This window comes from Elephantulus edwardii, unplaced genomic scaffold (genome assembly GCF_000299155.1).
Source record: "Elephantulus edwardii isolate Elephantulus edwardi_28Jun2011 unplaced genomic scaffold, EleEdw1.0 scaffold00320, whole genome shotgun sequence".
NCBI lineage: Eukaryota > Metazoa > Chordata > Mammalia > Macroscelidea > Macroscelididae > Elephantulus > Elephantulus edwardii.
This window is the reverse complement of record NW_006400070.1, coordinates 678542-690301: the sequence shown is the minus strand read 5'-3', so window position 1 is coordinate 690301 and position 11760 is coordinate 678542. Positions and strand designations below refer to the sequence as shown.

At 40.1% G+C, this 11760-nt stretch overlaps 1 pseudogene; it reads left to right on the top strand.

The window, feature by feature from the left end:
* The first annotated feature begins 4647 nt into the window (after positions 1–4647).
* Positions 4648–11760, top strand: part of LOC102854528 — a 16576-nt pseudogene continuing 9463 nt past the window's right edge.

Here is an 11760-nt window from a genome sequence, read left to right as displayed (position 1 = left end):
ATCCTTGAGGGACATGCCCAGGAAGAAGTCGATGATCTCAGATTCCTTGATGGGCAGGGAGAAAAGATAAATCTCCTCCAATGATTTAATCTTCATATCTTTCACCAGACGGCCCAGTTTGGTGACGGGGAGCCACTCCTTGTCCTCGGCTTTGCCTCCTCGAGCTCCGCGGCCCCTCCCACGGCCTCGTCCACGGCCCGCGGCCCCGACCCCGCAGACCGCTACCGAAGCCTCCGCGGAAACCGCCGCGGGCTCCCATCCCAGGGCCTCCAGGCCCTCCCGCTGCACCGGCGTCATCCGCCATTTGGTGTTTTCTCAGAAAAGCTATTCGTTACATTAAGACGCCTAAATGTAAAGAGTGATGGTTCTTAATGATAGCAAGGCAATCCCATCTCGAGTTGCTTGTCTGCAATCTTGCTTCAACTATAAGGGCTTCCTTCCCTCCCCCCAACGTAGTAAGCTGATTTTAAGTCAGGAAAATTGTGAGAGTTCTTTCCTTTCACCATACTCATTCAGTTTACTGAGCATATAATCAGAAACTGTGCTAAAGATGAATGTGATACTAGGATCAGAAGTACTATTATTAACAACCTGTGATATGCAAATAACAGCTTTTGATTTTTGCAAGCAAAGAGAACTTTAAGTACTTATGACAAAGATTACAGTATTCTAAATGGATTACATCTTAATATAAACAAAAATCCACAAAACTGAACCAGTAAGCATCATAATAAATGGAGAAAATGGTAAAGTTGTCAAGGATTTCATTTTACTTGGACTCAGTCAACCTCCATGGGCATAGCAGTCAAGAAATCAGGTGGCACATTGCATGGAGTAAATGTGCTATAAACTTTTTTGGGGGGTTGGGGGAACCCACCAAGATGTTGCTTTGAGCACTAAGGTTTACCTGAACCAGGCCATGGTATTTTCAGTTGCCTTATATGCATGCAAAAGCTGAGGGATGGATAACAGAGACCAAAGAATTGATGCCTTTGAATTGTAGTGTTGAAGAATAAGAATATATCCTGAGATTCAAGAAAAAGATATTACCTGTCTTTGAATAAATGGAACTAGAAATACTACGAGAAATGAGAATGGCAAAACAATTGTATGTGCTTGAGACGTGTAATCAATGAGCTAGCCCTGGGAAAGGACATATTTGATGATGGAAGGAAGACTAGAGGTTATAAATTGGCACAGTTGGTTGAGAAAAATAGCAATAATTGTGAAGTTGGCACAAGACTAGACTGTTTTGTGCATAGGATCACTATGAGTTTGAACTGAACAGAACTGTTTTCATTCCATGTCAACCCAGTAAGAGTTAAATGTGCTCAGGTTTTTGTTAGCTTGTTTAAAACACACACACACACACACACACCCCCAAAACCATAAAACAAAAACTCAGTGTCTCCTCTGCTTCCAAATCCTACCCCATGCTCTCCTGGTTCTCAGTGCCAAACTTACCCAAGTTGTTTACTGTCTCCAGTTCAAGTTCCGTTTACTTCTCAACCCAATCCAATCTGGCATACCCAACCTCATCACTCTCCAAAAGCCCTTGAAAAATCACCATATATCTGTCCATGGACGATTCTTATCTGTGCTGACTCTCAGAAACATTAGAAACTTGACCATTTCCTTACCAAAAAAATAAATACATCACACCACTACATTTCTCTTACATCTGTTACTGATGTCTCTGTTTACTTACCCTGGTAAGTATTACTTCCCAGTATTCAGTGCCCTTCATAGCACATCTTCCCTGGTTGCCTACACCAACTCCCCTTCTGCACAAAGATAAAATAACCACACTTGTAATCTATGGTCTCCAATTTAGTATCCACTTTAATCATCTATGTTGATCTTAATAAAAGTCAAATATAAGTAAAAAAAAAAGTTTTAGGTGGCATGGGGACAGTGTTAGGGCCTAACTTACACTAAGTCCACATGGTGAAACAATTCCTTTCCCAACATAAAACCTATTTTATGACACTACCACACCAGCCATCTCTCTCTGGGGGTTCTCCCAGTAGTTTGCTAATCTTACAGTAGCAATGCAGGACTCACACTCCTCAAGATTATCAAGGTTTTTTTTTTTATTTACTAGCACACTCATTGCCATTGGGTAGGAATTGACTCGTCACTTATCCTTCACAAAGTGGAGGATAAGGCAAGGTTGGTAAGCCAACCTTTCCTTGGTAAGGTTCAGTGGGTTCATTGTTCAAAATGGCTTTCTCATCCATTGATTTTGAGCTGGGTAGACTATGCTAATGAAGTGAACAGCATTTTTTGGGGTTGGAACATGCAAACAGTATGATTCCTCCTGAGAGGATTGGTCAATCTTGCCATCCTCCCAGGTTTAAACTGTAGGTTTAGATGGGGGGATGAGGAATGTGAGTCTATCAGCGAGTAAACAGTCTAGCCCACACCCATTTTGGACTAGAGTGCTTTTACAAGTCAGATTGAGACCTAGTGAGAGCAGCAGCAACAGCAATAGAAAAACCAGAGACCAAAGTGAAACAATAGGGACCAGAACAACTTTGTAACACTGTTCTAGAGCCTCAAGGCTAAGGCCAGGAGGTCTGTGGGCATGTCCCCTGAGAAATCATCCTGACTTGTATCCTGTTTCCAATCTGAGTTATACCTTCCCTAAATTGCGATACCAATTTAAGGGCGCCTAGCTCAAATCCACCAGCTAATCCACTTGAGAAAGATGAGTGATTTATAGCTAGTTATAGCTTAAAAGGAATATATAATTAGGTATTATTTGTATGATAACAGTTCAGAATAAGAGCTGCATAGTAAAGTAGGGTGGGGAATTGTACAACAATGAAAATTTATTTCAAAGAGAAAAGCGAACTGGGGAGGGAGCAGAAAGGAAAATGTGCAACAATGAATGGAAATCCAAGTTCTCTATATGTTGTTAAGTGCCGTCGAGTCGTAGATGACTCATAGCGACCCTATGAATGAAAAAAGTGAACACTTGTATAACTTTCATCCGTTCTCCAGATTCATAGGCTTTCCAGAGGCAAGCTATTTCAGAAGTCGATGCCACTCCTGCTTCCAAGCTTGTTTTAATCTGGGAGCTCTACCAAACACTGTCAACCTTGGGTCACCATTATCACATTTGACATTTAATGTTCATTAAAATCTTAATTAAAAATTTAGCAATTCCTTTAATAGGAATTTAATAGTATCCAATCTGTAGTCCCTAGATTTAAGTGAAAATTGTTAGCATAGACTTGGCTTTTCTTTTTCTGGTACCTATAATGAAGGATGACACAAGAATTTATGTCTTTGAGCTGTGGTGCTGGAGAAGACTGTTGAACATACCAAGGACTACTAAGAGAACAAACAGGTCTGTTCTGGAGAGGATGAAAGAAAGATGCTCCTTGAAGGCTTGAATTTGGATACTATTTCTCATACTCTGGGCATGTGACCAGGAGGGGCCGACCAGTCTTTGGAGAAGGATATCGTGTTTAGAAGGGTTGAAGAGAAAGACCCTTAAGATGGATTGGCAAAATAGCTGGGATAATGAGGGTCAGAGAGTGAGACTGGCTAAGTTACAGAGCTATTGTGCAAAGAGTCTCTATGAGTCATAGTCAACTCGAAGGCACATAAAAGCAATCTACGTCTCTAACCATTCTCCACACCAGTCTTGACTGCAGTTACACTGGCTTTTTAAGTTCTTCCCTCATCAGTTGCCTTAATGTTGTTTTTACAGCAAGTGTATCAAAGTAGGATTGCTGTATCAGGTTTCCAGTGGCTTATATTTTGAAAGTGGCTTTATGAAAGCCCAAAAGAAGAATACTTACTAACTCAGACCTGGGTGAAGAGTAGTCATGGACGACTTATTGGAGTTTGAGCCTCTTGACTGACATAGGAATTAGTCTAGTGGAATGTAGTCAAGAGTATTCCAGTATAAGAAGTGGCAAAAAGAGATAATTCTAAATCTAAAAGTTAACGGCAGCAGATAGATGTGGTAAGAGACCAGATCAAGGAACACAAAATATGCTTTATATTGTTGTTAATTGCTGTCGAGCCAAGCACGACTCATAGTGACCCTATGAACAAAAGACCTGAAGCCTTTCTGTAACTGTCATCATTTCGCAAAGTTCATAAGAGTTTCCAGAGCATGTTGTTTAGGAAGTGGATGCAAATCCTGCTTCCAATCAAAAGAGTTAAAGATTTTAAGTGAGAGAGGATCATTGTCTTAATTGAAACTTTTACCTATATGCTCAGTGTTTTAGATGTAAGAAAGGCAAGAAGACCAATTGAGGGGGAAAATTAAGTCAACAAGGAAAAAGAAGGGTCCCAAAAATCTACTGAATAGATGCACAGTTAATAAAAGCAGATGAGGGCGGCGGGATACACAACTATGTCAATTGCCAACTCCATCTTACTAGCGGCCACAATATTAGGCTTTGTCAATTGAGATCGTCAGAGTGATCTTGCAAAACTATTGTGGTGGAAAGACACTTCTGGGTTCCGGTCAAGCATTCAGTGCTAGAAGCCAGGGGCTGTCACAACCAGCTGCCATTATGTCTTAACTTGGCAACTGCTTCAGAAGAATTCTGACAGGCCACTTCCATAGTAGAATGTATCTGTATATTAAAATTTCCTAGACCTAGGGACTGGAGGAGTCTGGGAATGGAAGGCAACATGGAGACGCAGGGCGCCGTGGCAGCGGATGCTTTCACCCAGGTCACCCGCAAAGGTGGCCGGCGCCCTAAGAAATGGCCTTCAGGAGAGAGCGAAGACGCGGCCCCGCATGGACACAGATGAGGACCCGCCCGCGAAGAGACCTGTCTTCCCGCCTCTCTCGGGCGACGGGCTCATGGGTGGGAAAGAAGAAACAAGAAAAATTCCATCCCAGCTAACAGATAAACGCCACTTAAAGAGAATTGGTTGAAGATATTTACTCCTGTTGTAGAGTATTTGGGGCTTTAACTTGAAATCAAGGAATGTTGAAATCAGGACTTTTAAGAAACCAAGGATATTAGCGCTCTGACAAAAGCAGCTGACTTTGTGAAAGCCTTTATTCTGGGGTTTCAGGTGGAGGATGCGCTTGCGCTCATCAGGCTGGATGACTTCTTCATCGAGTCTTTGGAAACTACGGATGTTAAGCCTCTAAAGGGAGACCACCTCTCAAGGGCAATAGGACAAATTGATGGCAAAGGAGGAAAAACCAAATTCACCATTGAGAATGTGACACGGACACGGATCGTTTTGGCTGATGTGAAAGTTCACATTCTTGGATCATTTCAAAACATCAAGATAGCAAGAACTAAAAAAAAAAAAAAAAAAAAAAAGATAGCAAGAACTGCCATTTGCAGCCTAATTCTGGGAAATCTCCACCAAAGGTTTATGGGAATATTCGTGCCGTGGCCAGCAGAGCAGCAGATCCGGTTCTGACCCTTGCACTAAAGGAACAAATTCACTCTCTACAGATGGTTACAAGAAGTTTTGTGACAAATTCTTCTGTCACTTTGTAATACCTCAGTCTCTTGGTCTAGAGCATAAATGGAAAGGAAAATTTTTATTGTGTTCATAGTGATCAACTTGGAGGGTAATGTAAATGTCAGAAGTTGCCGTACTTTACCTTGATTGTGTTTTCCTCCTACATCACAGATGAGGCACATTTGCAGTTTATAAGTCTCTCATTTAGAGGGAAATTTGCTTCAACAGTTCTACTGTGTGCATTTGTAAATTTTTAATTTATAAATATATACTTAAAAAATAAAAATTTTTAAAAAATCATAGACCTACACCTCATAATGGGTGACAATAAATATTATCTCACTCTGAAAATACTCCATCCAGTTAGGCACAGTGAAGATTTCTAGTATTTTCTTAAATAAAGCATTGTAAATATTTTTCCAAATTTCTAAAATAGTATTTTAGTAATAATGTTTGTTATTACATTTTAAATGTTTCTTAAACATTTTATTATCAATTTCAAGATGAGACTAATAGAAAGTGTTACGAAATATTTAAAAATTGAACATATATATAAATATTCACACAAATTATGAGAACTGGAATTCTTTCTGCCAGAAAACTCATGATTTAATCCATAGGGAGTCTCACTGCTGACCCAAATGTGGCACCGCTGGGAGTTCAAATCTATCAGCATATCTGTGGGAAAAGATGGGAAGTCTCCTTCTGGAAGGTCTATTATGAATCAGTTCTGATTTGACGGCAATAAGTAAGCTCTCTGTTAGATTTTTAAAACTGAAAAGATTAGCATAATTCTATAAATTGGATGCTTAGCTTGGTAAAGTGAAAATGTTTTCAAGCCATAAATGACTGTGAGCATATGTAGGAACATTGTTTGTGTTTAGATTCCATCGAGTCAGCTCTGACTCCGTGATCTTATTATGTACCGCAGAATGGAGCCCTGCCTGGTCTTGCACCATCCTGACAACATCTATGGTTAAACCCATTACTGCACAGTGTCAGTCCATCTCTTTGAGGGTCTTCCTGTCCATCTCTGAAGTTCTATTTTACCAAGCTTGATGTTCTTTGTCAAGGGCAGACCCTTCTTAACAACACGCCAAAATTGTCACATTGGTTGCATTGCTTTCAAGTCAGAGTCACTTGTTCTGTGGCAATCTATGATATATGCAATATTCTTTGACAAAACCACAATTAAAAAGCATCAATTCCTTAGTCTTTCTTGTCATTATCCAATTTCCACATGCATATGAAACCACTGAAAATATCATGGCTTGGGTCAGGCACATTTTTTTTTTGTAATTTGTGTGTGTGTGTGTGTGTGTGTGTGTGTGTGTGTTCCGTCAAATCAGATCTGACTGGTACAGGAGGAGATTGTCCCTCCTTCCCCGGCAGAGCATCTGGTGGACTTGAACCACATACCTCTGGGATTGCAGTGCAGCTTCTTGCCACTAGGCCACCAGAGCCCCCCTGGTCAGGCACATCTTAATCTTTAAACCTTGCTTGAGCCAGTGATAAGAATCTTCATTTTCTTGATGTTGGGCTTCAATCCATATTGCGAACTACAGTCTTTGACTCTCTGTACCAAATGCTTCAGGTCCTCTTCAGTTTCAGCAAGCAAGGTTGTATCATCTGCATAACATGGGAGTTGATGAGTCTTCTTCCAATCCTGATGCCCCATTACTCCTCATAAAGTGCAGCCTGATGAAGAGATTGAGATTGTTCACAGCTTCAGTTTGCTCGGCTCCATGGTCAACACTCTTGGCACCAGTAGCCAGGAAATAAAAAAACGTATCGTGATGGGAAAGTCTGCGGATAGGGACCTCTCTAAAGTACTCAAGAGCAACGGTGTCTCTCTGGAGACTAAGGTGCGCCTGATACAGGCCATGGTCTTTGCAATCACTTGTTATGCATCAGAGAGTTGGACAATGACTAGGGAGGATAGAAGGAGAATTGACACCTTTGAGCTGTGGTGCTGGAGAAGAGTATTGGACTGCCAAGAAAACAAATAGATTCATCCTACAGAGGGTTAAACCAGGCTGCTCCTTGGAGGCAAGGATTCTGGGGCTTCTTCTGACATACTTTGGACATGTTGTAAGGAGAGACAGGTCTTTGGAGAGGGACATCATGCTGGGCAGAGTGGAGGGACAGTGCAGGAGGGGAAGACCCTCTATGAGGTGGATTGATTCAGTGACTGGGGTAATCGGGATGGGTGTGTCAGAGGCAATGAGATTGGCACAGGATAGAGAAAGGTTTAGGGCTGTTGTACATAGGGTCACTATGAGTCGCAAACGACTCGACGACACATAACAACAACAACAACAACATATAAATTAAAAAGGTGTGGAGATAGGACGCATTCCGGCCGCAACTACTATCTTGATTTTTGAACCATGCAGTGTGTCCTTGCTTTGTTCTAACGACTGCCTGTTGGTCCAAGTATAGATTTTCCATGAGCACAATTGTGATCTACTCAGCGAGTGGGATAAATAAATAATTCACTTTGTGTTGCCACAAGATGGCAGTGTTTTATGGAATAACATCATACTTTGAAATTGGTCACATGGTAGGAAGTGAATTTGGCCTGTAATTTGCAAGACTCTAATAAGGGTCTGAGAAAATACATGCTTCGGTAAGATAACATCATTTGTAATGATGTAAATAGGTTATTTCTATAATTTTAGAATCCTAGTTTATTTGTTATGCTTTTGCATTAATCACCATAATACAGTTCCCAAACGGCCTTGAGTCTATTCTAACTCATTTCAACCCTCCATTAGATTTCCTTGTGTCTTAATGGGAGGAGCTTCCTCATCTCTCTCTAGTTATCAGGTCCATACTTTAAACTATATGAAGAGACCAGAACCTTGCTCATCCTCTTATTTCTGCCATCCATGCTTACACCAACTCAAGCCATGGCTGCAGTCACTGTGTCAATCCATCTCAATGAAGGGCCTTCCTCCACCTTTCCCAGCTAGATGTCTTTTCCCAAGGACTGGACAACATGCTCAAAGAATGTAGTATGAAGCTTGGCTATCCTTGCCTCTGTGGAGCACCCTAGGTGCACTTCCTTCAAGAAAGACTTATTTATTCTTTTGACAGTCCATGGGATATTCAATACTCTTCACTATCACCACCTCAATATTTAAACTGAAACCCTTACATTTTAGAACTTTGTAGAGATCCCCGACAGTAGATTTTACCAAAGCAGTGTGTCTTTTCATTGATTCACTGCTTGTTCCAAGGATGTTCCAAGGATGACTGTAAATCAAAGGAAGGGGAAATCATCAGTTTCAATCATTTCTCCATAAAAATGTTGCTGTTCAGCTGACTGGTAAGAATTTTTGTTTTCTTTTTTTGAAATTTAATATAAAATTTTTATTTTATACTGGTTTACTTACAAAGTTCATATGCATTGTTTTTCACATAAGAACTTTTCCATTTCCTTTACCCACCTCCTCCTCCACCCATCAAATTGTGCTACCCTATGGCTAACCACCACCCCACACCCTGCCTATCCTCACCCCTCTGCTCCAACCTGCCCCTCTTTTGGATCATCATACATGTTCTAATATAATGGTCTTATAGAGTATTTGTCCTGATGGGACTGAGTTGGTTCACTTAATATAATGCTCTCCAGTCCCTCTGAAGGTGGGTAGTAATTTACAAAATCATTGCTCCTATGTGCTGTGTAGTATTCCATTATAAGAATATACCACAATTTCTCAAATTGTGGATGGACATTTGAGCTGTTTCCATATTCTTGCTATGGTGAATATTGTGGGTATGAACATTGGTGCACAAGTCTTCAAATGTGCCTCAAATCTCATGTTCTTGATGTGTATTTCCAGCTGTAGAATAGCTGAGCATATGGAATTTCTTTGTTCAGCTTTTTGAGAAATGCCAAACTGCCTTCCAGAATGATTGTACCATTTTATAATCGCACCAATAGTATAAGAGTTGCTATCTCACCACATCCTCTCCAACATTTATTACTTGTTGCCCTGTTAAACTTTGCCACTGCCACTGGCGTGAGATGGTACCTCATTGTGGTTTTGATTTGCATCTCTTATGGCCAGTGATTGTGAGCATTTCTTCATGTGTTTGTTGCCCATCTGAATTGCGGCCATCCAAAATTTCTCCTCTGTGAAAAGTCTTTCCAAGTCTTTTGCCCATTTTTTAATTGGATTATCAGTCTTTCTCTTGTGGAGGCCCTGTAGGATTCTGTAAACTTTTGATACGACACCCTTGTCTAAAATGGTGTTGCCCGATGTTTTTTCCCCAGTGAGTGTTTTCTTTTCACTCAGTTGAAAGAAGTTTATGATGTGCACAGATATTTATTTTTTAGATCAATTTATATCATCTCCAGATTGCGCATTTCAGGCTGTTTTTGGCAGTCTCTTTATATCATAGACTAGACCGTCTAAGTTTGGTCCAGTCTGTCTCTGATGAACTTTATGGTTTGGGGCTTTACTCCCAGGTCTCAGATTCACCTTGAGTTGATTTTTTTTAATATGGTATGAGATGTGGGTTCTGTTTCAGCTCTCTGCAAGTAGCAGTCCAATTTTACCATTTATTGAAGAGGTGATCATTTGCCCATTTGATAGGTTTGATTTCCTTGTCGAATATCAGTTGACTATAGATAGGGGGTCCATTTTTGGCTTCTCAATTCTGTATCATTGGCTATGTACCTGTCATAGTTCCAACACCATGCTGTTTGGTTACTACTGCCGTGTAGTAGGTTTTGAGGTCAGGGAGTGCTATACCTCACACTTTTTTTTTTCAGAAATGCTTTCCTTATTTGGGGTCTCTTTCCTCTCCAAATAACTTAACAATTTCCCTTTCAATCTCCTTGAAAAATTAATTTGGTATCTGTATTGGGATGTGTTGAATATGCATATTGCTTTTAGTAGGATAGTCATTTTCACAATACTGAGTCTTCCTAACCATGAACAGGAAACTTTTTTTCCACTTATTTAGGTCTTTTATTGTGTCTCACAGAAATGTTCTGTAGTTTTCTTTGTATAGGTTGTTTGTGTCTCTAGTTAGGTTCACTCCCAAGTATCTCCATTTGTGGTTAACTATTGTAAATAGTAGTGCTTTCTTTCTGAGTTCTTTTTAATACTGTAGAGGAATCTGACTGATTTTTGGATATTGATCTTATATCCTGACACTCTATTAAACTGATCTACTAGCTCTAACAGCTTTTTTGTTGAGTCTTTGGGGTTTTCTGTGTGTACTATAATATCACCTGCACATACTGATAGTTTAACCATCTCTTTGCTGATCTAGATGCTTTTAATATCCTTCTCTTATCATATTGCCCTAGTAAGCATTTCCAATACAATATCAAATAGAAGTGGTGACAGTGGGCATCCTTGTCAGGTCCCTGTTCACAAGGAAAATGCTTTTGGTCTTTCTCTGTTGAGAAGTATAATAACTCTTGGTTTTGCATATATACTTTTCAGTATAGTGAGAACATTTCCTTCTATTCCAATTTTGCTGAGTGTCTTAATCAGGAAGAGGTGTTGGATTTTGTCACATGCCTTTTCTGCATCAATTGCTAAGATAATATGGTTCTTTTATTTCTTTTTTAATTTATTATTAATTTCAATGAATATTTACAGACTTTGGATTTCCATTCGTTCATTGTTGCACTTTCTTCCCCTTCCAACCCTCCCCCCCAGGACACTACCCTCTTGGAAAAGTAGAAGAAAAATTCTTTCATTGTTTTACAATCCCTCCCCCGAGGTCCACTCCACTATGCAGCCTTCGCTCTGGACTCCTATCATGACAAAAATACCTAATCACATATCCCTTTTAAACAGTTTTCTCCCTCATCTGTTTCAATGCAATATACATTATTGAATCCATCTTTCTCAGCTCCCTCCAACCCCAACATCAGTTCTGTTTTACAACAGTGGCACCATGCAGTATTGTCCTTTTATGACTAATGTACTTCACTCAACATAATGTCTTCAAGGGTCACCAGTAATAATGCATGAGTTCCTTGTTTTTCAATGCAGCATAGTATTCCATTGTGTGAATATACCACAGCTTCTCTATCCATTCGTTTGTTGATGAGCACTTAGGTTGTTTCCAACACCTTGCTATTGTGAACAAAGCCACAATAAACATGGGTGTACATATATCTGCTTGAGTGACAGTTATGGTCTCTTTGGGGTATATTCCCATTAATGGAGTTGTTGGGTCAAATGGTATCTCTATTTGCAACTTTTTGAGAAAGCGCCATACCGCCTTCCACAGTGGTTGCACCAGATTATATGGTTCTTGTTATTTGCTTTG